Source organism: Micropterus salmoides, unplaced genomic scaffold, assembly GCF_014851395.1.
Source record: "Micropterus salmoides isolate LMB-PRFRI ecotype aquatic unplaced genomic scaffold, ASM1485139v1 Ms_hic_scaffold_8, whole genome shotgun sequence".
In the NCBI taxonomy this organism is placed as follows: domain Eukaryota; kingdom Metazoa; phylum Chordata; class Actinopteri; order Centrarchiformes; family Centrarchidae; genus Micropterus; species Micropterus salmoides.
In genome coordinates this window covers 7,587,503-7,614,518 of record NW_024044570.1, presented here as the reverse complement: position 1 = coordinate 7,614,518, position 27,016 = coordinate 7,587,503, and the positions used below count along the sequence as shown (strand labels likewise).

Here is a 27,016-nt window from a genome sequence, read left to right as displayed (position 1 = left end):
CTTTAAAGATTGCCTGAGATAAAGTCACACTCCTTGTCAGTGTCAACAGGGTTAAAAACAACTCTTTGTTAAAAGCAAATTAGTCTTTATGGCTGTTGCACAGATACTTTGATTCAGTTTACCTTTTCTAATGTCATTTCTCTGCAGGAGAACATTTAATGGAAAAGCTATCTGAGGCAGCTACTGTGAACTAGAAACAAAAGTACGATGCACATTTTTATGATCAAAAACAAACAGCGAGAGGAAAAGATTACCTTATGAAAGTCAGATGTGTTTGTGGGAGAAAGTCTGCAGGTTGACCTGGACGGGATACATGAACACATCTGCCTCAGCTGTATCTGGGAAACAAAGAGACAATGCCAAGGTTATTTCACAGCTGTGGAGCTTTTCACTGTTACATGTGATGATCACACATCATTTACAGCACCTAACCATATGTACACATCAATGTATCGAACTGTGAGTGATCCACACAGCTCATTTTGAGTGCGTGGGAAACATGAGATTTGCAAAGTTTGCACACATACTGTGCTAAGTTATAGCACCCGCACCACACTCATAAACACCCACAGATATGCACATTCACATAAACACACAGCCAACAAACTGCTAATTCCCAAAGCAGCTGTAGGCTCGGCAGACTCTGCTACCCAGTGGCTTACTTTTGAAGATGAATCTCCAGAGCCCCCTAAGGAAAACAACGCTTTGCCAGGGATGTCCAGGAACGTTAACTGTCGCTGTCTCTCTCCATGCTCAGACACTGACGGCTGTGATGGGAAGGCACGGCGCTCCCACACTGAGGCAGGGTAATTGGCTAGAGATGATGGGCCATAAACATACATCACAGGGGCGGCGAAGCGCCAAGCAGACAGCTAACTAAGGCTCTCTTTCTACTGCGTGGCTCTTGTTTGTCGTACGCACACGCATGGGGCCACATACACACACGCACTTCTCATTGTCTTTCCTTCCCTGGATATTCACGCTGTTTGAATGCATGTGCTGGCCTACCATTATTATTATTACAACAGAGAGAGAAAAACCCCACCAACCCCTTCATTTAATCTATCACCATAAACCACGACGGCACACTCTGTACTATGCTGCGCAGACCTTTCCACCATTTCCTTGGCATCATGACCATAACCCAGAGGATGCTCTCTCCTGCCATTATCATCCACTGATATATAATAGGCACTACCCATTTAAATTGTATCATCACCATAACAGATAGGATGCCCTCTCTCTCACCATTACTACCACCACACAGTGGAGGATAATAGGCTATCCGTTCCTGCAGTGCTATCGCCACGGTGCAGACTTTCTTTCCATTACCATAACACTTCTGTCATAATAAGCAGGGAGAGTCTTCCAGTCATGACCACAGCTCTCCGAGAGGAGGTCAGTCGTGTCAGGCTGTTTGCTCACACGCTGGTAATTGGAAGAAATAAGGCTGGGCGAGAAAATAGCACTGGCACTTTCCTTTCTTCTCAGTGGTTTGCTGTGAGGCAGCATTTTGCTATGATCCAGTAGTGCTGCTGAGCCATTTGACGTGTTTAAAAAAGCAGAGAAATAATAAGAGATATTGGAAAAAGTACCAGTTAATTTTGCTCACACAATTGCGGCTGTTTGCACCAACTCATGATGCTCTATCACAATTTCCTCTAATCTGCATTCTCTAATACCGTGACATGGGATGAGGATTTCATCAATAAAATACACTTCATTCATCTAATCCTCATTTTTGTTCTTTTTTTTCCAGTTTTAGTTTGACAGGTCTTGAATGACCACTTTTTTTTTCAGAGGCATGCGCCAACCTAAAGACCCCTTCACTCTCTCAGCCGACTGGAACTTCAAGGGGAAGAGTAAAACCGATAGTAGGGAGAGGGAGAGACAAGGGGGGTCCAGGCAATGCGCTCATTATTCAGGAAGACACTCGAGGCCACAGGAAATAGCACACTTCATTTTTCTTGTCAAACTCAGGCTGGCTTAATGGCGTGTTCACAGCAAGTGGTGAGACAAAGGGATGGCGTGACCAGTCCGAGACGTGGTGAGAGTGCCGATCAAAATGGAGGCCGTCATCACAGCGGCAGCTACCCTACATTCTTCTCAAAAGTAGACCACCTGAGTTGCTGAAGCTGCTGAATGCATTACAGCAGCAAATAAATATGTCTCATCTTTCAGGGAGCAAGTAAAGGGCTAGCTTTCAAAGAGGAAAATGAAATATGGTCTCAATTATACTCTAACTGTAGAGAGGCACAGATGTTTCTATTGTTCTTCCCATTCCACATCCTCCTAAACCTTCCCTCATTATTGCATTCATAACCGGTGCCATCGATATGGCAGGCGGCTGCCAGAAAACCTGGTTGTATCCACAACTCATCATCCAAACACTAATTAATCATCCGACCAGCAATTACAGACCTTCCACCATACCTTCTATTGATTTCAAAAACTGACGCTCTTTCTATTTCATTTGTACACCAGAATCTCCTGGGACTCAGACTATAGCGAGCTGCAGGCCATGCAAAGCAATCTCCTCCTGCTCCATATATCTACTGGACTGGAACTGTGTTTTGATCAGAGAGATGATGGGGCAGGTGTTTTTGTACAGCTTCACGTCAGCTAGAAGCCTCATTCCATTGCATTCCAATCTCCTGGTATGGCAGTGGTCTGTGGTGTCAGACAGCCTCTTTTCTTCAACTCCTAATTGGGGTAATTTATTGTCCTAACAGGCAGAGCAGCTGTGGCTTTACAGCATAGCACCAATTAAATCCAGATGCTGGAAAGAAAAGATGGGGCTGAACGTGACTTGGGGACCAATCACTAATATTAACTCAGATCTCTGTGAGATGAATATGACAAGCTGTGATGAGAGATTCTTTGCAACGCATCGCTATCCCACTGACATTGAAAATATGCAATTGTGATGAGGATTCATGAAAACAGTCACAACCAGATCTCAGGCAGACGTTATGCATCATTTTTAATAATAGATGCAATTATCTGCTAGATTAAACATCGAAACAAAAATCTGCGGGGACACCTGACAGCCTGGTGCTAGGACTGCAACTGCAATGTAATCTACAATTTAGCTACTGGACTCTTGTTCTAGTTTCACTGTTGTTAAAGAAGTTTTTCCGACACAGCAGCTCTGACAGAGGATCAGGTGAATATGAGCGGACAATCTGGGGAATATGGGGAGCAACTGAAAGAAATCAGGTCGCTGAGATTTCTCCAGGGCAGGGCTAACCCTGCCATACTGTACTTGGCCCGCCTGCCTCTTCAGTCCAGGCTTCAGACGAAGAGCCCTGGGGACAGGCACAAATGTGAGTAACATAGAGGATAGAGGCATTGTGAGGTCACCACCTTGGAGCTGCAACTCACAGAGAAACCGTAGATACACAGCGACTTATTTGGCTTGAAATTCAAAAGGAAAAAGAAAGGGAGTAATGAGACAACCCTGGCGAGGTTCATCTTTTTTTGTTAATTTGTCTTATTTGTGAAGTGTGTGTCCCCTCTGTCATTATTTACTCTAAAGGGAAGGTGTTAGTTGATGTTATTTGCATAGCCCAACACAAATGAACCATAATAATGAATATTATTGTAATTTTTTCCCCATCCCTCTTGCTCTTAAATACTATGCTGTTAATCTGTAGCAACTGAGATGGTATCAATGAATACTAAAGGGTACAATTTCCTGATTGTTTGCAATTTCCTGTATGTTTAAAGAAAAGCAGACAAAACAAATAGTGAGCATAGGCTACAAAGTAAACCAGTATTGTGTCTAAAGATGCATTGATCGATACGTTGGTGAATGGAATCGGATTTCAGCTTCATCGCCCATGGCCGCTGACTGGCTGATCACTCTCACATATCTGATCCTGTGCCAGTCAAATTCACATGCATACTGCCCAGCACGATGCTTTATGTCATACGCACAGCGGCACAGACACCAACTACTGTCACAGCCACATATACACAGACACACTAAATCATGTTGTTGGCTGTGGAAGTTCTTCGCCATGAGTGAAAAACGCTCTCAGTTTGACCCCTTGTCACCTGAATTTATTTAGAATAAAAATTATTATTTTTGTTTTCATTTGCTTTCATGCTGATGCTTAATTAAGTGGATATTGTTAATTTGTCTATAGAACATAGAAAATATATAAATTCAGGTATGATGTAGGTATGATGCAAATTAGCGACAACAGGCATAAATGATAAACCCATGCTTGTAAAAGGTTCCTAGGTACAAACAGGCATTGGGGAAATATATATGATATCTTGGCTGCAGTCTGAAAGGAAGAGGTGTTATGCAAATTTGCAACAATGGGCGTTAAGGCCAAAATAAGCATTGTTTCCCTCCACAGACTTTACTTGTGCAGACGGCCAAGGTATTTAGGTATATTAACCAGTTTTAGCACTTTGCAGAGAAACACAGAGAGTGACACGTTTCATGATAATATGTCGGAATATACGGTGGATATTTTACAAGCAAAGACCAGGTAAAGCAACAGTGAACACCTGTTGCCAATGTCATTCGGAACCAATTTGGTCCCGATTGTTTCGATAGGCTCCATTATTAACAACAAGTCTCCTCCACAGTGGATCACCTGCTGCTGTGAAACGGAACAGCAGGAGAAAAAGTCCAAAACGCAAGCTGTGTTTTTTGGCCAACTTCATAAGCATACTGCTGAGGAAGAAAGTCAACAGGGCAGACACAATCAGGGAGAGAGTGACAGAAGTGTAGGTGTGTGTGTCTGAAGTCAAAAGCAAGTTGAGCAGATTAAAGCATTTTGTGAGTAAACCCTAAAATAAGGTGGAGAATAAAGTAGAATTAAAATAGTGAGAAACAACCTATTAGAAATAGGGTAGTGTATTCTTTCAAATATTTTCAAATAAAATATACAAACATATCCATTTTGTTTTTGAGATGTGTTTGAGTGGGAGTGAGAGAATGTCTTGTCACCTGGTTTTGGAGAAAATGTTATTAATAGTCAATGTTTTATTATGAACATACAATTGAATGGACCCCATGAAGATTAGCCAATGCTTGTGCTAATGGGAATCCTAAGAAAGAAAGAATTTTCCATTAAAGAAAAGTTACAAAAATGTTTGTGTATGCTGTCAATTATGGATTTGGCAGGTCAAACTTTACTTTTACTTTTATTGGTGCATCTCTGATTGTGCCATAGGCTTAAGAAAAGTTCTCTATGAAATTACAGGATTTAAGGCATTTCACTGCCTATTGTAGATTTCAAAACATTCCTTTTATCCACATAAATCAAAATATTACATGATTAGACTATTTTTTACCCTATATATAAATGTTTAGCTTGCCACCAGCCATGCTCACAATTAGGTAAGCCAAAACTACATTAGTAACAGATTATCAAAGAAAAACCTTCAAGAATAACATTAAAATGTAAATTGCCCCAATTCACACTCCAAATGCCCCTCATTGTAATGTAATGATGTAATCATTCAAGCAAGCTAAATACCCCCTGAGGGCAAAGTGGCAAAATAATGCCATACAGTGACAGTTATTTTTTTTTTACAACTTTACAACACTTTCAAGAGAGTGCAACTCTTAACCATCCATCCATCGTCAACCACTTATCCTGTGTACAGTGTCGCGGGGGGCTGGAGCCAATCCCAGCTGATATCGGGCAAAAGGCGGGGTACACCCTGGACAGGTCACCAGTCCATCGCAGGCAACTCTTAACATTAGAGAATATACACAGGACAATGTATACAGCGTGCTTATATGATATGATTTCCTTCTGCTAATGTTGTGACACAGAATCTTTATACACTTTGATGGTAAAGAAATGTTATGTGATGAGAATTTGACATGACAGCAATGGGATCGTATTCACTTTTGGCATCAGTGAAGCACTCAACATCTTGCTTGAATAAGCCCTCCTTTTGAGATTAAAGATGGATGGAGTTCATGGATTTGTTCATCTGTGTAGCATCTTCCTCTATTAGAATTCACTCTCAGCACGGCTCTTCTGAATCCCATTACTTTCCTCATCGTGCAACTGACTTCAAACCCTTCAGACAATATGAAATACCTGTTTGCTGTAGCCTTGACAACAGTGGCTCTGCTCCATCTTCGCTGTAACCTCTTTCCCCCCTCTCACTCTCTCAGAAGGAGTTGAACTCTGTTTGAGAGCAAAGAGCCGTAAGCAGTCTGACTGGATGGCAGGAAACCTCAGTGTTTTATGAGGATAAAGAGCTCTGACCCAATTAGCTGTCTTTGTTAAATAAAACTCCACTGGCCCTCATTTAAACCGCCACGCAGCCCCGTAACACTCCTCCCCTGCTTGTGTTTTTACAGTACAAAGTGATTACAGATTTAATTAGCTGAGGACCTTGCTTCAGGGAGACTCCTGTATCCATATTGATATTTCTGCAGAGTTTGGAGATAGAGGCCTCGGCTCTGTGATGATGACTTACGAGGGAGGCTGCAGAAAAATATAATGAAAAGATGATTTGCAACTTTTGCTCGCTCCCGTTTACTTTTTCCCCTGAGGCTAATCACGCTGTTGCAGGATGATGCTGAGAATTATGCAGAGAGCAAGAGGCTGATCAATGCCGTCTCACTGCTGGAGCCTTGGATGTAAACAGGCCTGCAGTCAAGATAACAGATTTTATGGTTTTGACATGTGAGGATGTTCTAGTACTAAGCTGCTGAAATGTATTAACTGTATGCACACCTTAATTCCATATTAAAAAAAAGAAAAAACCTGGACTACATAATAAGAACGGAGTAGAAGTAAAATTGTCCCACCCTTCCTTTTCTCTATACATACAACAGAGCTAGCAAGAGTCTTGATGGGTTTAGGCACATATATGGTAAGCGTTAGTTATTAAAAGGCTAGGTAAAAGTTATGGAAAGATAGTGGTTATGGCTAATAAAACTGCCAACATTACTTGCATGTCTATAAGGCAGCTGAACCCTGGTGTCCAGCATGAAAGTCACTCAGAAACACACCTATCCATGTAAGGCAATTGTGCACTATTAACATAATTCCTAGGGATAGGCTGATATTGCTGCATGTTAAGATAAAAAAATTTAAATATGACATGCCATGAGAATAACCATGAAAACAGTTATTCCCCCCAAACGTCTTGCAGGAATTCATCCTACTTTCAGTGATTGTTGTTTTGGAGTTTTGTTCAAATATTAACAAGGAGAAATCCACTGTAGAAGAGGCAGAGAAACCAGTTGTACTACACCAGATTACAATGCAGCCACAAGGACTGCGTTCATAGTAAGAAGTTAAGACTTTTTTCACTCAACACTTGTTGATACTATTGTTATTATCTTATATTAGTTTAATATTACTAGGGACTGAGCATGAAGCATTCAAGGTCTCTATTGGAACTGAAGGAATAATTATTTTCTTTCTTTTTTCTGCAAAGTAATCTCAATTTTGGGGGCCTAACCGTGCTTGAAAATTTGCCAAACTTTGCACACACGTCAGAAAAAGGCAAAAGATTTAATATTTTATGGGTCTTGTGCATGGGCGTGTCAAAATGGCTCGCTAGCAGCCCCTACAGAGCAGCCCTCGGATAAAGTTTCACCTACGTGTACAAAATTTCTGTGGTATGTGTATCATGTTTTTTTCTCCCCAACCACACTAATAATTGGTGACTCCATAACCAGAAACCTCCGTTTCTTTAACGCTACCACTCACTGCTTCCCCGGTGCCACCATGGCTGACATTTTAAAAAAACTCCAGGACCTGATGCCGTCGCTCCCGTCCTCCATCACAAGAGTGATAGTCCATGTTGGAACAAATGACACAGCTCTTCGGCAGTCTGAGCTGACAAAATCAGAATTTAACCGTCTTTTTAACTTTTTAAAGCAGTGTGGAAAGTCCGTTTTTATCTCTGGTCACATTCCCACAGTTGGTCGCGGTGCTGGCCGCTTCAGCAGACTCCTTGGCCTCCACGACTGGCTCCAGTCCGCCTGCAGGGCTCATCGTGTGTGTTATGTGGATAATTGTAACTACACACTAAACTACACATAAACACAATCCCAGGTTTCTGTTTAAGACTGTGGATCAGCTGGTAAACCCAACCCCTCCTTGTGCCTCAGCTGGAAGTAATGATGACTGTGAATTGTTTTTATCTTATTTTACCAATAAGGTGGTGTCAATCAGAGCCTCTATTACCCCCACTGCCTCTTACTCAGAGGTTCCTCACCAGCAACAAGAGAGTTTTAACCAGTTTTATCCCATCGACCTGTCTGAGCTTTTAAAAACAGTATCACAGTGTCCTCCAGCCCACTTGATGTAATACCTACAAAATTTTTACTGAAAGTCATAGATTCTGTTGGGCCCCATTTGATCTCTGTTTTCAACAGCTCCCTATCTACTGGTTGTGTCCCTGATTGTTTTAAAACGGCTTGCGTGAACCCACTTTTAAAGAAACCTGGTTTAGATCCCTCCCTACCACATAATTTTAGACCAATTTCAAAACTGCCTTTTATTACAAAGATTCTAGAAAGAATTGTGTCCAAACAGCTGCTCACTGTACTGGAAAATAACAAATTATTTGAAAAGTTTCAGTCTGGTTTTAGGAAGTACCACAGCACTGAGACTGCCCTGCTTAAAGTCACCAATGACCTTTTAATGTCTGCTGATGAAGGTATGTGCTCAGTCCTTGTACTCCTGGACCTTAGTGCTGCTTTTGACACCATTGATCACAACATCATGTTAGACAGACTGAGGCACTGGGTGGGGATCTCTGGTACTGCCCTAGAATGGTTTTCATCCTATCTGTCAAATAGGAAGTTTTGCGTGTCTGTAAACAACTATGTCTCCTCATTCTGTCCAGTTAAATATGGTGTGCCTCAGGGGTCGGTCTTAGGACCCATTTTGTTTTCCTTGTATCTGCTTCCCCTTGGACATATTATCCATAAACATGGCATTTCTTTTCATATTTATGCTGATGACACACAAATATACTTGCCCGTCAGATCCACAGACCCTGGAATGCTGAGTTCACTTAACAACTGCCTTTGTGAAGTTAAAAAATGGATGTCAAATAATTTCCTCCAGCTGAACTCAGACAAAACAGAAATCCTGGTCATCGGGTCCCAGCAGATGGCAAAACAAATACTGCCATCTGCTGGTTCCCTAGTAAACCACATTAAGCCTGTGGCAAAGAACCTTGGTGTTTGGTTTGATAGTAATTTAAATTTCGAGCAGCACACCACAAAGCTTGTTCAATCATGTTTTTATCAACTTGGAAATATAGCAAAAATTCAATCTATGTTAACTTTTAAGGACACCGAGACCATTTTACACGCCTTCATCTCATCACGCCTGGATTATTGCAACAGCCTTTTCACCTGTTTAACCCAAAAATCTATTGATCGACTCCAGACTGTCCAGAACTCAGCTGCCAGGCTTTTAACCAGAACAAAGAAATATGACCACATTACTCCTATTTTAGCTTCATTACACTGGCTCCCAGTATGTTTTAGAATTGACTTTAAAATTCTGTTGATCACTTTTAAAGCTCTTCATGGCCTCTCGCCTTGTTATATTTCTGACCTTTTAGTCCATACTCACCAGCACGTACCTTGAGATCCTCGGGCAGAGGTCTGTTGTCTGTTCCAGAGTCTCGACTGAAAACTAAAGGGACAGAGCGTTTGCTGTCAGGGCCCCGAGGCTCTGGAACAGCCTGCCCGAGGAAATCAGGTCGGCTGAGTCAGTGAACTCTTTTAAGTCCCTTCTTAAAACATACTTTTATAGGAGAGCCTTTCCCGATCTTATTTGACTTTATTTTATCCCTTTTATTTTATTGTATTTTACTAATTTTATATTAATTTTTCATGCTCTTATCTTGTTTTTTTTTTTTTTGTTGTTTTTTTTGTATTATTCTTTACACTTGTTAAAGCACTTTGTAACTTGTTTTTGAAAAGTGCTCTACAAATAAGGATTATTGTTATTATTATGTACAAATGTACAAAAAAGCCTCTTGGAGCGATTCCTGACACCCAACAGGAAGTCGGACATTTTGGATTTAATGGTCATTTTTGCCGATTCACGCAATTTGTACTTTACAGTATAGCACCAATTAAATCCAATTTGTACATCTGCACTAAATTTTAAATGTATAGTAAGAGCAAATTTTGTGAGTTGTTGGCTTTGTGAAACGCTGTCTAATTATTGGTCCACTCTTATAAATTCGGCAGATGTGACACATGAAGTTATTCCTTTCTTTGTATATAGTGTCAGTTTGTCCCGGTGTGTTGCACTACCGACGTGTAAACTGCTCCGTCACTAGGCAGCAGATCAGCTGCTGAGATGAGTGCAGCACAGCACTGCGTCGATTATTTGTTTCAATAATCGATAGATTAATCAACTATCAAAATAGTCGTTAGTTGCAGCCCTAGCTGTAACTTGACTGTACATGATAAAATCTGTACCAAATTTTACATGTTTGATAAGAGTCCTGCCCTGAACACATGTACAGGATATGTATATATCCTGTATATGTGTTCAGGTGTGGGATGTATATATATGATACACAATATCCATCTATAGTCATAGCACCACCTGCTGGCAACAGGAAGTGACCTTCAACGAAGCTGTCCCTGCTGCACATTTTACCTACATGTACGAAATTTTTGTGGCACATGTGTCATCTCTTGGAGCCATTGCCTAAACCCAACACATAGTCAGGCATTTTGGATTTAATGGTCATTTTTGGATGATTTACACACTCACTACTTAAACAAACTCCTCCTAGAGAATTAGTCAGACCGACTTCAGATTTTTGCTGTCTAGTGTCATCCCACTGACGATTAAACGTTTTACAAACAGTGAGTTTTCATGGAATGGCGTGCCGATGGTGTGGTGTCCAAAATCGATCAGTGTACATGCTCATATCTGCACCAAACTTTACATGCTTGATAATGGTCCCTCCCCAAACACATCTACATGCCAGTATTCAATTATAGTGGTACTGCCACCTATTGGCAACAGGAAGTAAACTCTGTCTGACACTCATTGTGCAATTTAAATCTTTCACAATGTGTTCCACACTTATCGTGGTGAGAGCTTACATATAGATACTGGGTGCTCTGTAGCACAACATTCGGGACACAGACAGTGACATTTAAGTCCTCCGTGCAGCGTTTGAAAACTGTGGCAATTCAGAGTCGCACCGGCAGAGCTGCGGAATATACTGTGAGACCACCTCACACTCCGACGCTCTACACGTGCGAGCGCTTATCCAACAAAATTATTTTAAAATTGTTATTTTAAGATAAAATATTACATAATGTTGCTTTAAGTCCAACTAAGTTCTGAGGAAATGTAAGAAGTCATGTACAGCACCCAAGGTTTAATTAAAAATTTTGTGAGTGTTCCCATTATAACAGGATGAGAAGGATCTTATTGTAAAGCACAGGTTTTAGCATGAAAGTCTTCAACAGAATGGTAATAAAAGCTTAAATGAAATGACATGAAAGGTTCACATCGATATGCATTTCTTTTGTTGAAATGTAGCCTAAAAGCTGTGTGCTTTTTATAATGACTGTACTGAGCATACAGTACGGTGCTGAATGGCAGACTGAGAGGTAACGTGCTGGAGCCAGAGAGGGAAAGAAAATGAGGGTGGAGATTTTAGAGGTGTCAGAGCGGCTTGTCAAACTCCCTGCACGTACTATGAATATTTCAATACTGACACACAGCAGCTTCCTGGCTGCACCCCTAGAGACAGACAAAGACAAAGAAACAGAGATAAACAGATTCTGTAGATAGATGAGGTAGGTAGGTAGGTAGGTAGGTAGATAGATAGGTAGATAGATATACCAATTGATAGATAGACTGATGAATAGATAGATCACCCCACTCTAGCCCACCCCCCTCAACTCCATGGATACCTGTCTCAGGCTTCATCTCTGAGCCCTAAATTTCACAAGGCAGGTCTGACAGGAATAGCTCTATACAGCTGACAGCACTGCCTTCCAGCTCCAACAGGGGATGTCTGAGAGCTCACCCACACCACACTAGCAGGTAACACCCAGGACAGACCGACAGACACACAAACAAACTACATTCAAACTCAGAACACACCCACTCATGCAAATTACACTATGCATGAACAGTTGGAGAGCGAACACCAGGTAGGAAAACTGCGGATTTGGTGCAGTGGTAAGAAGGACAAATAAGATTAGGACTCTACCATGGCATCTAAACGAGGCTGTACTTAAGCACAGCAGTGCTTCAAGTTAAATGCTTACGTCAGAACGCTAACACGCTTACAATGATAACACCTTAGCTTAGCAAAAGTTTTGCTCGTACGCGTGCTCAAACTCATGAGCTAGCATAATCGGACACACAGAGCTTGAATTAAAACACAAAATCACAACATATTTCGCATGGTTTGGAGTAAAGTTAGTTTACCTGTCCAATGGGATGAAAGCCAACTCTGTCTGTTTTGTCGCTTCCAAGAAATAGTGGAGGTCTCTCCGTGACTCAAGCCTTTCTGATGTTTACTGTGTTTTCACCTGAAGTCAATATGATTCTCATTTTGCCTGACGAGCTCCAGCACAAACTTTGTTGGTTTGTATCCTTATGTGGAGTTTGTGTTGGAGTCTGTTTTGTGCTAGGAGCCGGTTGTTTTATGGTCTTAGCGGGACTCCGTGTGTTGTTGCTGTGTGTACAGTTCAGAATTAGAAGGCAAGAGGCCTTAAACAAGAGTCAGGAGTCTTCACATCTGGATTAGACATACTGGCCATCAGAGGTAACAGGTATCATTTTTACAACCCCTTTACACGCAGGCAAAAAAAATGATTCACTTCATTTAAACTACCTCTGTACCAAATTAAGTAGTTGTTGAGAAATTTCACTCAAAACCATAAATTCATTCTCCTGGTGGTGCCAGAGGAAAAGTCAAGAGATCGCCAAAGTAGGAAGGAAAAATCTTGAATGTACAACATTTGCCAATCCATCTGAGATATGCTAAGATATTTCCCTGGATAAGTGAGATAGTGATCTGCAGGTTGCAATAGATAAGAAAGTGGAATCACCAAATTAAATGTTTTGTTCAGTCCTCACACTGGAAGCGTTTCAGGAATGGAGCATTTAGCCTGCCCCACATTGTTGTCTTGTTGTTAATTGTCATTTTTGAGCTTCTACTACCGGGAAAAGCTCTCTGTGACCCGTTTTTTCCTGTCCACTGCACGGCTTCATACCCCACAGGGAGCATTTCAGAATCAGAGTGTTTTGCTCTCCTGATTTTGTTTTTCTGATAATTAGTCCTTGATTTTTTCCTCCTTCCACCGTAGTTAGCATTCTACATTGTTAAATTGTTTCTTTTATGGTCTGTTTTAATTTTGTGAATTGTTGAGTTACGATCGGGAGTCTCCACAGGGTGTTGCATTTTGAAAATTGACTGGATTTTCTATGCCGTTCCATGTCTGTCCGCCCGATTCATCTGCTATGTGCTGCTTGACGCGGCTTCAGTCGAAAATAGACTTGCTGTGTATTCTCTGTGTAGCGAGAGAGAATCATGTCTAGCACACTTTTGGGATACACTGCAGTGCTTGAGGAAACCAAAGCCAACAAAGTCAGTTGGCTTCATCCTTTTGGGACCATGGGTATCTGTCCCGAATTCATTCATAGCAATCCATTCAGTAGTTGTAGAGATATTTCAGTCTGGATCAAAATGGTGGACTGACATACCAACAGACCAATATTACTATCCCTTGAGCTTTGCCACTAGTCATCACCTATTCTTAAAAGTTTTTCTGGACAGCTTTGTAGAAGCTTGCCAAACAGTACTTGCCAATTCTGCTGGTACACTTAGACAAGATTACCCATCACAGAAAAACTACCACATTTGACTGGGAGCTTGTGTTAGTTTCCAGTTCAGCTAAAGGCTCATGCAGACTACACGATTTTCAGCGTCGGGCGATGGCCGTGCCGTTCACACTACACAACTTGCCTCTTGTGATGGGAGTCTTGAAGCCACTACGTGACTGATCGGTGACAGGGGGTCACACACTACACGAGCTGACAGTGGGTGTGTCACCCGAAGCTGGTCTCCAAACCACGTTTTGTCAAGAAAACACAAGTGAAACGGGAAATGGCGCAAACCTACACACAAAACAGCTGTTGTTTGTTATTATAAAGAAACCAATTATAAAGACAAAAAATCGGGGGGGGAAAGAATGGATTAGCACTTGCAGGTAGCAGGGATCGTCTGAGCTACAGAGAGAGCTGGAGGTGAGTAAAAACTGTTTTGCGGTGAAAAAGTAGTTGCCTGTTCTGTCAGCTGCCTGGTCTCATTGGCTGCATGTGGATGTCGAGTCCGCCGACTCTGCCAGATATTTGGCAGGTTAGATATCTGGCAGACGTCAGCGATGTGTCAGAAATGTGTCGAGGAGCCGTTGTAATATGCCATTGTGTAGTTCACACATAACGACTGCCGACTGCCAATTGACCACTGATTTACTGACTCGCCGAGCAGCAAATCAGGCTAAAAATCGTGTAGTGTGAACAGGCTTAAGATAAACACACACAATGTAAACCGGTCCATGCCACAACCTGCCTCTGCTCAGTGGACTACTGAGATAATAATACTCCAGTAATCAGAAAACTCCATTTCTCCAGGGAGAAGCAATCACAAAGCAAATATGGCACCTTTTTTTATCATTTCAAGCAGCATATTGGTGCAACAAAAAACTATTTTAGATTTGTCTTTTTACTTCTTCGAACTAATTACTTATTACAAAAGGATTTTTGCAGCAATGTCAACAAACACTAAACTTTTTTGAACGTGGTCCTCAAGGATCGACACAGTACAAAGTCCAACTATCCCCTTCAGAGGTGTACCCTGGATGTTCTTTTCACCTCCAACACATTTTGTACATACTGGAGCTATAAAATGCAAGCCAACATGATGCAGTTGACTGTCTGAGGCATGTTGCAATAAATAGATAGATAGTTTTATTTTGGCCGCTTCATGTTAAGAGCTATGTTATGATTTAAAGAATGTTGTACTGATCAATATGTACGCATCAGATGAGCTGAGGTTTACTTTGGCAGTGGAAGGAGAAGGGCCACTAAAGCGGTAAATCTGACCAGAAGCACTTACTTCCACTGCATATCCTATGGGCCATTATTGGTGGGTTTGCTCACACATCAAAGTGGCAGGGGTCTTCCAGGCTAAAAAGGAATAAGAAACAAAGGACCATTAAATCACTGTGTGAGACCATGCTTCGAGCAACACACACATGAACACGCAGACACACTTAAACACTGCAGTATAAGGGCTGTGAAGAGAGATTAGGACCCAAAGAGAAAGATGGAGAGAGGAGAGGGAGAGAAAAGGAGCGCGACATTGATTTTCCTCCTCTGAAGTGCCAGTTCATCATTCTGTGAGACACACTCTATCGATCCCCCGCCTTTAGTTTGTTTGTAATTTTGGGGGCTCAAAACCGTTCACAAAGATAGATCCTCTTATATGCCACTTGCCTCCGAGATGAAGAATGGAGGGATCAAAGGATGTGTGACCTCATTTTGCGAGGTGCGCCTCACTCAGTTGGTTTTTGTGGTCCTGTTTAAGAAGGGAGCTTTGGAGTGGACAAACGTGGGGGGAATCCAGTCAGCTGAATCATCCATAAGTTATTCTTTCTGCTTATATCCTATATTAGTAGCACAAAACATTATTTTTAAGTGTTAAGTTTATCTGCATTAGTAGATTTTAAGGTTACACAACGGGAGAGTTTTACAGAAAAATTCTCATCAATCTTCAGATCTTTTGCCTTTTTTCTTCGCTTCTACATCCTCTGGTATAGAGTAAACACAGACATGAGCATCTATATGAAGTTTATTAAAATCACATTACATAACTTCTGGACATAGAAGTTCAACCTTCAAGCAATTACCTCCTGCTGCCTTGGAGATGGAGCCAATGTGCTAAGTTGCCAAGTGCAGTTTTAACTAAAAACCTCTAATGCCCCTCAAAAAGCTCTTTACTGGATCGTTTCTTGTTACTTCCTATGGCTGAAAAGCTGTTACATTTGCCTTTTCAAGCAAATAATCTTATGTGTGGTGCAACAATATTTCAATAAGCATGCGATCATAAGTGGAGCTTTTGTAAAGGATGCAACTATGAAATCTTCAGAAAAAGCTTCCTCTGTGAAACAACTTCAACCTTTAGCCAGTAGAAAAGTCTTTGTTAGTTGGTTTTACAACCTAGTAGCTTTGGCCACCACTTATGACAGCATTTTGCTTACCACATTGCAGAATGGTGGGTCAAAAATGGGGTGTAACTGTAATATCTTGCCTTTGTTGTCTCTTCATGTGAGTCTGCTTGACCTTTTGGTCGGATTTTTAGCAATGTCACTGCATTCCCAGATCTAAGTAAGGAAGTTGGGGATAAATATACCAAGAAGAAAGAGTAATTGTTGTTAGGTGGGTCAACCATGTTTCAATGGGATAAATACTGTACTTCTCTTCTGTAACGTGCAGAAAAGGATTTCACTGCTAACATTATGTTAGTAGGAGCTTATTCATGGCAGGCCGTTTTCCACTGTGACCTGCATAGCTACCAGGAAAATTCTCAACCTGAGACACCACCCACATACAGCCTTACCTTAACATCTCATCTGCATTTTATCATGCCCCCTCCCCCTCATATTCAGAGCAACGGGAAGCTATCACCTCATAATACCTTCAGAGATACCAAGAGAATACATGAAGGTCATAGCACTATGGCATACAATACAACAACTCCAGGAAAACATCCTTTAACCAGGGTTGAACAGAACAAAACAAACAAACAGAAACACCCACTCACAAAAAAGTGTTCCAAAGCAAACCATTATTCTCACATCTTAATGTTCCCTATTCTTCATGCTCACTAGATTTTTGTAATTGATTGATCACTACGCCAACACAACCACCACTCTTACCCACTATAACAAGGCTGAAATGAGGGGAAAAAAACTAGCTAAAATATTAGGCAGTAGCTATTAACATCTGAAATTTATAATTTGCTTCAGTTGGTTAAAATTTTTTAAGCCACAATGCAAACACCTTAAAAATATTCTTTTTTGTGTATACACACACACACACACACACACACACACACACACACGTCTAACCAAACACTACAGCAGCTGAAATCATCCTGATCTACACACATTCAGCTAGATGACTAATCAATCATGGTGCGTAGTGATTGGTTGCAACATAAGCCTCCAGATTCTTGGGATTTCGTGGTATGTTTGAGAGCTACTGTTTAAACAGTAGAAAACAAATCCATCTGGTACTTCTATTTTTCAATATTTCCATTCTCTGTTCTGTTATCTAGATACAGCATGTAGGTTAAGACTGAGTCAACATATCCCCACAAACTATAAGCTACAATGTCAAAGCTGTTGTCTCTTTCATCGCCTCAGTCTCTGTCTACAGCAGCTTCCAAAGTCGCAAATACTCCTTGCAAATGGGCTCCCCAGAAAATTAAAATTATATACCCATAAAAAGATTATCTGTCAAACACAGAGGATAAGTGCCAATTGTACAGAGCCCTGAGATGCCATGTGGATATTGAGGCGAATAGTTCTGACAGTTCCAATATAATGAGCCTCCGTCCTCAACAGACACCCTTAACACTGGGTGGAGGTCATCCATGTGAACTTAGTACCGCATCCTCCAGATGCTCTTCCCATATTTTGCTGCCTACAGGCAGTCTATCTGGGGTACTTCTTCATTTCCTTACTCCCCACGTTTTTAAAATGTCATTTATGTCTAATGGCCGTGCTCATTAGCTGCATCTGAAAAACACACTCTGGTCATTACCAGCTACATTTGCAGTCAGGCTTCATGCCAAATTCTGTTGTTTGAGTCATCCGTCACAGCCCCGTTCCTTGGCAGTTGGCACCACAAATGACGCAAAGCGCAAATCTTCTAATTATCTGCAACTATCTTTATCTGCTTACATTGTTAGTGAATGTGTTTTGACAAGGCTACTTTATCAGTGTAGCGAGAAACCCAATCTGAAACAACATCCATCATGTTGTGGCTGCCAAGGCCACTTGGGGGACTACGCAGGCAGTAGTGGGCTAAGAATTGCACTTTACCTTGGTGCCGTCCTTGTTTATGAGCAAAGTGGGAGAAGGGAGGGTTGTGCACGACTGGGACTGCGATGGAGACAATAGCACTCATCTCTCTTTCATTATTTACTTGTACCACTGTCAGATATGGACAAATGTTACAAGAAAACTTTGGTATGCTGGGGGAAAATGTCCAAGGAATCCCCTTCAGAGTGAAAATATTTTTTCACTTTTGTCACTGTCAGGTCTTCTTGGAAAACAAGCACAGTTTGCTACTTCTAATACTGCAAAACAAATAACTGCTTTGGAATCACAGTGTCACACTTTTGCATATTCCTTTGGAGGAGCATTGTGTGGGAGTGCAACAGCCTGTCCAAGTAAGAAATAGAGGGAGAGTGGGTGGGGGAGCATGTTGGCTATCCTTTGTCAACTGCTCAGTGCCATTTAATGGCCTGTAAACCCCTTTGCTGAAGAAAGAACAGGCAATTAGCATACTGAGTGGATTACAAGATTGCTCTGACTCCTGGATTAATGTGTGCACTTAATCTTCTCTTTGCTAAGCGATTCTTGGATATACAGCTATTCAAGGGAGACAAATTTCCCCACCTTCCAAAACACAACATGCAAAAGGATTTCTTCCATGATGGCATTAAAACTGAGGTAAATTTACTTTATGTATTGTTAGGCTGAATTGTCCATGGTCAACACATGTTAAAATATGAAATATATATATATATAAAAATATTTTTATGACCCTTTTCACAAACAAACCAAAGCTTAGCAACCACTTTTTGTTGGGATGCTCTAAGCCACCACAGGACATGTTTGTACCCTAATTGACCAATCCTGTGCTTAGGTGGGGAACCTGGTGAGAGGTCAGACCGAAAAATAACCCTGCATTAAAACAATGCAGGTGGCTGTGTTGGTGGCAGCACAAAGTCCAGTTGGAGTAACAGATTAATGTGCTTGTAGGATTATCAGACACAAAACACTACACAATTGTATGTTTGTAACTACTTTATATTTCATTGTGACCACTAGGTAAACAGCAGAAATACACCATTCACGTTACAAAGTAATCTAGCAAGAATGTACACTTGCATGTATTTAATTGGCCAATGTAGCCCCTAGCCAGATTATGTGACGTTGCATCAAAAACTGAGCCTGGTTCAACTTTTTTTGCCAGATGACCTTGTGTTGGCTGGCTCCATTCAAATGAATGGGAGGGCTGCGTTTTTTCATGCAGGGCTAAAGTCAGTTTGAACACAGCCTAAGTGGCACAAGTGGCCACCAAGTGCCTCTCTGGTCTGTCTGAGTGCCTCCAAATGGTCTTTGTTTCAGCCCAAGATCCTGGAGCACACCCTGAATATGGTTGCCCCTCTGGTTCACTTAGGTGCTGTTCTGGCATGATCTTAGGGCTATACATACCAATGTGTACCAATGGGTGCTTTGGCAGACCATGAACTTACTTAGAATCGTCTATTTTGTGTCCTTGAACATAAAAGTCAAACATTTGCCAAGTCCCTGGTACACAACTATACTACACCATCCCCTTGATTGCAATCCTCTGTACTCTATATGATAAACTTTGGGCTGCACTCCATATTTCCACAAACTCAGGCTTCATTTGCTATCTCTGCCATCATTCCTGAATCACTATTCGCCGGCTTTGATATGATCTTTAATCCACGGGTCCCCACCTCACCCCTGAATCTTTCACCCAGAGTGTCAGCCCAGAAATGAAAAGAGCTGATAACTTTGCACTACTATTGCTCAGTGCCAAGGCACAGTGTCTTAAAACGACAACCTCAGCTTCATATAGCCCAGCCATTCAGTAACACATACAAAACACAGAGGTGTGGAAACACGAGGTGTGCGAAAATGTCAAAACCAGATATTCATTCATTCAATCAAATATTCACTGGAAAAACTGCCGAACACTTCCAAATACTGATGCTTACTTCTAATATCTTGCAAGTGGTACCCATATGCCAATGAACCATCATGCTGTAAACACTTCTTTTCAAAAAAAAAGGTTAGGACAGCTTGTTTGCCTCACAGAATTTGTGTGAAAATGGGCTCAGGAGCAATAACAGAATGCATCGCTCTCTTCCTCTAAATATCGACACAGATTATCATCTTTGCAGCAATTCTCTGCCTCCATCCTCGCAGATAAAAGGCTTTCAGGATGCACTCCTTCAAAAACTAAAGTGCTGATTCACTGCATTGTGTCAAAAGGGAACAGATGGTTGAGGCATACCTTTACTGTCCATTGAGATGAGTGCTCACTGTTCCAAAAAGCTAGACCGGCATGCCTAAGCTGTGGTGGGCTTTTGCTGTATATCACTTCGCTCCTGAGTCATTTTTGGTGGCTAAAACCTGTAGAAACCAAGTCAGTATAGAAAAAAGATAGAGAAAGAAAGCCTAGATCCCTGGACACATTAAGAATGCGTTTTCTCCTTAGAAATCAATAATGTCTCATTGCCTTGAAGATCGCCAGCAATGCCATCGCTTTCAATTTATTCATTCATTCTTCTCAATGAACACACTGCAGTGATCCAATGTTTTCCATCCCATCAGCCCTTCTTCTCCCTCCTGGTCAATCTCTTGGGAGGTTCTTTTAACTTGTTAAGATCTCTTCTCCTTTAACAACAGCATTTGTCTATATAGAGAGAGCCCCGCAGTCTGAGAACCTGGAGTTTGTCTCTGCTTTATTGCATCACAAGCAATGAGCTTAGACATGTTTATTTTTTACTCATCAGGCAATGATTTCATATGCTGCACTCCATGATTATTTTCTCCATGCACAACCAAGTTTGGCTTTATGAAAGCACCCAGTTGAAATGAGAAATCGTTTCAACCCACCCACCGCCCTCCAACTTTCAAAAAACCTAGTTGTGTTCACCTCCAAGGTGCCCTGTTACTCAGCAGGGTTCAAATCAGCACCTACTGCATAGCTGAGACTTACATGTCAATTTACTCCCCTTAATTATCAACATTAGCCATAGACCGTTGGGGCATAGAGGCTATCAGACAGCTGCCACCAGTCCCATGTCTCTTTCCAAACAGTGAATGGAGAACATGAAACATACGTAGACATCACAGACAGCAAGAAACCCCCAGCTGTAGAGTAAGCAGTCGAAAATATTACAGATTGCAGAAGTAACCTTAGGTAATAAATGGTTGTTGCCAGATGTAGTTTTCAAGAACTGGCTGCGATAATATTTCCATCTTGGCGTGACTGTCAAATATACAGAAGCTGACTGTTTTTTTGGTCTGAGTAATCTCACAGGATTAGTGAGATCAGTTGTAGAACTTGGAAAGTAAAGAATCTTTAATTAATTTTGCTCCTACAACTTTCTGATGACCAACACGTCCGCTTGTGATTCTCCAGAACTTGACAGAAATCTTAATTAGACCTGTTGTAGCGCATGTGCAGCTGTATGGGAGGATGCATGCATGTGTGATGGTGTACAGTCAGTGTGTGTGTACACACTTGAATCATTTCTGCTGAGTGTTACAATAAAACATAGCTCAATGTGAAGCCTTAACTCAGCAACTTTAATGCTGGCGCTGCGAACAAAGGGGTCAGAGCTTACAGTAATTTTTGTTCTCTCCACATCAATATATGATGCTTCACTGGGGGCAATGAGAACCTGTCCAGAGTTATTAAAGGGATCTGTTTGTACGAGGTGAGCAAACACACACTCTGTGCTCATCAGACATCGTTCGACCCTCCAACAATGTAGGGCGTAAAACAGAGAGGCCTTTTCTGCTCAGTTCTGTATTCCCTCACAAAACCACTGATGTCAGCTCTGGTTTATTACAGCTAATGTACCATCTGCATCCCAGGGCAACTCCTATTTAAATATGGAGGAGATAAATAACATATCTAACGTCTGCGGCATTGAACCTAAATGTGACCAGTGCTGGTAAACTGTGGGGGAAGAGGGGGAACAGGCCCACCAGGACCTTCTTTATATGAGACAGTCTGTGCTAAAAATTGTAGTAGAAGTTCTTTAAAACATTTCTCCAAACAGTATTGACATTACTTTGCATCTAAAGAAATCCCAGGGTCGTCACATTTGTGTTCCAGACTTCAATCAATGAAAGAAAATTCACTTGCAAACACAAATCAATACTTCCTCTATCCAGCATTTAGGGATGCACTGAATGTTCGGTCACCAAAATTAATTGGCCGAAAATAGCAAAAAAAGCACTTTCGGTGTTCAGCCTAATAAGTAAAAAGACGGAATAAATTTTACCGAACAATTACGTTGACATGTCGGCAGTGTGGAAGCATTTTAAAGTATCAGAGAAAGACGCAAAAATTGCTGTTTGCAGACACTGTTTTGCTGAATTGTCTCCTAGCACATCCACTCCATCTGTAGCTTACTTCTTAGAAAAGGCAACAAACACTCTGACCCGCTTTGAGTTTTTCTCTCACTCGTTTCTCATTAAGCTAGGCCTTCCTGCACTTGGAGTGCACACGTATTCAAGCCTTTATGATAAATCCACTGAAACTTACAGGCAGGTTAGCGTCAGTTTCTCGCTTTACAAAGACAAGTTGTTGTTGCAGTATGAGAGCCCTATCTGAAGAGAGGCTATGAAGTCTTCATGTTACACAATGCGAGAACCACATACAACATTATTTATCAGATGTGCATCCCTACCAGCATTAATTTTTAAATCAAAAGGTCTACAATGATGAACTCAAGCCAAAAACCACGTTTATATTTTAACAGGAGACATATCAACAGATGGACATTTATAGATGTTTTTTTAGAGCATTAACAATAGAGAATGAAGAGGTGAAGATTTGGTCAGCAGACTTCATAGTGTTTCATCATAAAATTTTCCATATAGTCCATAAGAATATTGAAGATCGCTAGTTCTGGGAGCCGGAGGTAACACTTTCACTACCTTTATAAACATGCCAGTCGTGCAAAGTAATCTCTTTTGTTTATCTGTTTCCCCAGACAATTAAATTCTCCATTACTGTCACCGTGTATTACAAGGACATATGTGCGTGGGTGTGTAGATGTGTGAGTATGAAAGCAAAATAAATAGCTACTCCCTCGATGCTGCTTAATTTTAGCAAGCCACTCAGGATCGGACGCTTTAAGCACATATTTACCACCCAACACCACATATACTGTTTTTGTAAGATAAGCCGTGAGACTGCTTTTTTGTCATAATTTAATTTCTCAAATATTTTAGGAAAACAAAGCTGAAACAAATCACTATTCTCAACACTGGCTCGTCTCTTTCAAAATGAATGGATAAATAATTAACAAGAACTGCTAGAGAAAACACATTGCCTTTAAATATACACCGGATTGCAGTAGAAACAGAATCTTCTGATAGAAAAACATTTTTTAAGTTCAGTCCCTCAGCACAACCATCAGGAACAGAGGAATGGGTCTTTCATCACTTTCGAGTGGTGTGCAGGTGATACTGGCTGTATTTAGCTGCAACTTTGCTTGTTCAACTGGCCAAATCATTTAGTATAAAGCTGCATTTGTATTATATCATGTGCAATTTCAAATTTTGTCCATTGTGAATATATTTAAATTGCAATTGCATATGCCATAGTTTGTTTTCTCACTCAGAGAACTACGGTTACAACATAACCAAGATTCTGATTTGTTCAGTCAAGTTAATCCTCCAAGCTCAGTTGTGTCTACATCAAATAAACCCACATTTCCTAAATGTCCTTTTGAGCGTAGACATGAGGACGCTACAAGACAACAGAATCTATGCAACATATAATAGGAGATGAGCAGCAGCAGTCTTCAGATGAGTAGAATGAGATGGAAATTGGAAGGTTTCTTGATCATATCTATGGAAAAAAGAGAAGGAATTTTGAAACCACTAACAATGTTACCTTCACATAAATGTTCATGTTGTAATTTTCATGCAAAGACACTGTACTTTGTTTCATACAATTTTGTGAGACCAGCATCTTATGAAACAATTGTTGATGTGCATTTCAGCAAAGCAGTTAAACCACCAAAGCTGCTCCAGTGTAGCGGTAACTGCTCCTTTATGCCCCAATGTGTCCTTACGCATGAAAAATAAATTGTTTCCGAGCAACCTTCCCAGTTATATGCAGGCTAAAAAGGGAGTAAAATTGCCCACTATAATGCACAGGAAAATTGTCATGCCTCAGCATAAAATGGACAGGTAGTTTTCATTGCACTGAAAGGCTTGTCAGTCTATGATAGTACACTGGCTTTTCTAACCATATTCAGTCCAGTATGTGCTCCATATTACAGTATGAAATCTAATTAATCAGTGATGAAGCAACTTTTATCCCTGCATGTTTCTACCAGAGATTTAGCTTCGAAGCAAAAATAGCTTATATGCAATAGAGCTTCTACAGAGATGAAAGACACATTCCTGTTGAAATGCTAATGCAAACTTGATGTCTAGAAGGAGTTTCAGTATCCCTTTAGCCCCTGTGGTCAAGTTCCCATGTTTTCACAAAGAAATCACATGTCACAACACACCCAAGACATCAGTAAATTCTGCTGCACAGCTGTCCAAATGTTGCTTCTTTGCACTTTTCTCTGAGGCGTTTCCGCTCTGCAATGCCAAAGAGAATACTGTGAGCTGAAAAGAGCTCTCTCGAGTTTTTCTTCTTCTCTCCACCACTGGACACATTGGAAAGCTTTTTGCTGATGGACACATGCTGTGCAGCCTCCTCATGAAAACACCACAGGCTACATTTTGGGAGGTACACTGTACAGGCAGGAGCCTTTACTGAAAGCTCAAACAGCAAAGGCTGCTGAACTCAGCTTCTGGCACGATGACACAAAGCTGACAACTCATTATACATGGGGCTTTCACTACTCATGCCCTAGCTGCCACTATCTCTCAATATCTTCCTTTGTCTTTACACTTTATTTCTCACTGTTTGCCTATATTATATAAGGCTGGTCTCAGGTCCATTTCTTTTATGATGTGCCACCTTAGCGTTCTGTTGATTTTCAATCTAAGAAGTCATCTGTTACCATCCTTTAAGTGACTTTCAAACGCACCATAGAACCATGACAAACCTTTGGCCCACCAACAGCTCCAGAGCTAGGTGACCCTAATTACAGTGTTGGCTTTGCTGCCAAACCATCTCGTTGGAAACCAGCCACAGCTTTGGCGACCCCGGCATACGACCTGTTCCCAACTGAAAGCAATTTAATGCTTGGCTGCTCAAAGAACAAAATATATGCAGCACAAGAAATCCCTTAGATAAATTAGAGTCGGCAAGCAGACTCTAAGAGTAAGAGCTTTATCTGAGACCTGATGAGCCACCTGTCACCTTAGAGGTAACATGAAACCACAAAGTGGCAGGAAGCAGTCGAATTCTGTCACCAAGCAGCAGGTACAGAGTTTCCCGTGGTGGGAGACTGCTGGGAGAAGAGGGGTGCACCAGCAGTCCATTGGTGTGTTTCAGTATTTATTTTTTTATTTTTTATTTATTTATTTTCAGCTATTTCAGGTGTATATTTCATTATGTTTTAGTGGTTTGAATTTGCAAACATATTGCAATTAATCAAATGAAAACAAAGCAAATGTCTTTGTGACCCCTATGAGTTTGGGGCCCGAAAGCAGTTGCCCACTGTGCTCAGTTGGTAAAGCCAGCCTTGCTAGGATGGAAAGAATTAGCAAAGTTACCTCAAGCCTCAATAACAGGTTGCCATGGTAGCTACTTGTCAAGCACAAAGTAGTCCCACCTAAAGCACTGTTTTATCATCTATTTTCCTCAAAATAGGACTTGAAACTAACGATTGAGACCATTAACTCATTAGGAAAGTGTTTACTGAGCTAATAAACTGAGTGGGAGGTAAGGTAATTTTTCCATTATTTCTAATGGATTCAGACATCCTTTTGGAAACAGTAGATTTGCCCCCCTGCTGGCCGTTAAAAAGAATGCAGGTTTAATGCAGAAGGCATTGGCTTCACTTTTTAGACCCAGAGATTTGAACTTGGTCTGTACCTTTTTAGTAGATGTTATAGGAAATTGTGATTAGTGAGTTTTGCTGTTTTTGCTCAAAAAAACAAACAACAATTGGTACTTTGAACCTTAAGATGATCATCCTTGGGAACAGAAAGCGTGGGAAGTCTCCACTGCATTTTAAAACAGCTAAGTAACCAAGTTTTCTGGGTGATTTGTCTGTCTGTCTGTCTGTCTGTCTGTCTGTCACTTCTACCAGACCTCTAAATTATGGTGCTCTTGTCTTGAAATTGCCAAAGTTAATGCATGTTCTTCCCCAGTAATTATTATAGAAGTGCTAACAGAAATAAATGTCCTTTGAAGTACACTATACAAGGATGGTTGAGGAGCAAACCAGCCTGGGTTGAGAAGTGTTTGGCTTGAGCTAAGACCATGATGACCTTTAGATTAAAACAATGTCATGGGGAGTCAAACCCATTAAGCACAGTAACTGTACTGGAGTAAGGCCTGCACTGAGAATCCATCTCTTTAGATTAGCTGACAGCAAACAGGCCACCAACTGGAGCCTGCCTCAGTGAAGTGACACCTGTGATGTCTTGAAGCAGCCTCGACAATGTAATCCCATTTGTCCTCCAAAGATTGGAGCTGTGCTTGCTTGGACCCCTCTTTAAACTCAAAAACATAAAGAACACACACACCTTCCCATCAACCAGGGTAGTGCAGAGGCGCCAGGGATGAAATTGGAAAAGACAAGATGAACCAACAATTACACAAAAAAAGCCTTCTTTTATTCCCTGAACCAAAGCCAGACACATTGTTTTCCTATCTGATTTGCAGTTCCAGGCTTGTATAAACAAGAACCATTTTTTAGTTATTACTGAAACTGTTCGCATTATAAGGACATCTGTCAGCTATATAATTATTTTTCCAAAATGATTATGACATGAATTATGTAGAAAAGCACTTTT

General features: G+C 41.1%; 1 long non-coding RNA gene across 1 annotated transcript in view; it reads right to left on the bottom strand.

Annotated features, from left to right (window-relative positions):
• Positions 1-254: 254 nt before the first annotated feature.
• Positions 255-27,016, bottom strand: part of LOC119894449 — a 58,919-nt gene continuing 32,157 nt past the window's right edge. The window contains exons 4-5 of the long non-coding RNA XR_005442928.1: positions 15,130-15,200; positions 255-338 (exon numbers count right to left, since the gene is read on the bottom strand). This is a non-coding gene — a long non-coding RNA (uncharacterized LOC119894449). The remainder of the gene's footprint in view (positions 339-15,129; positions 15,201-27,016) is intronic.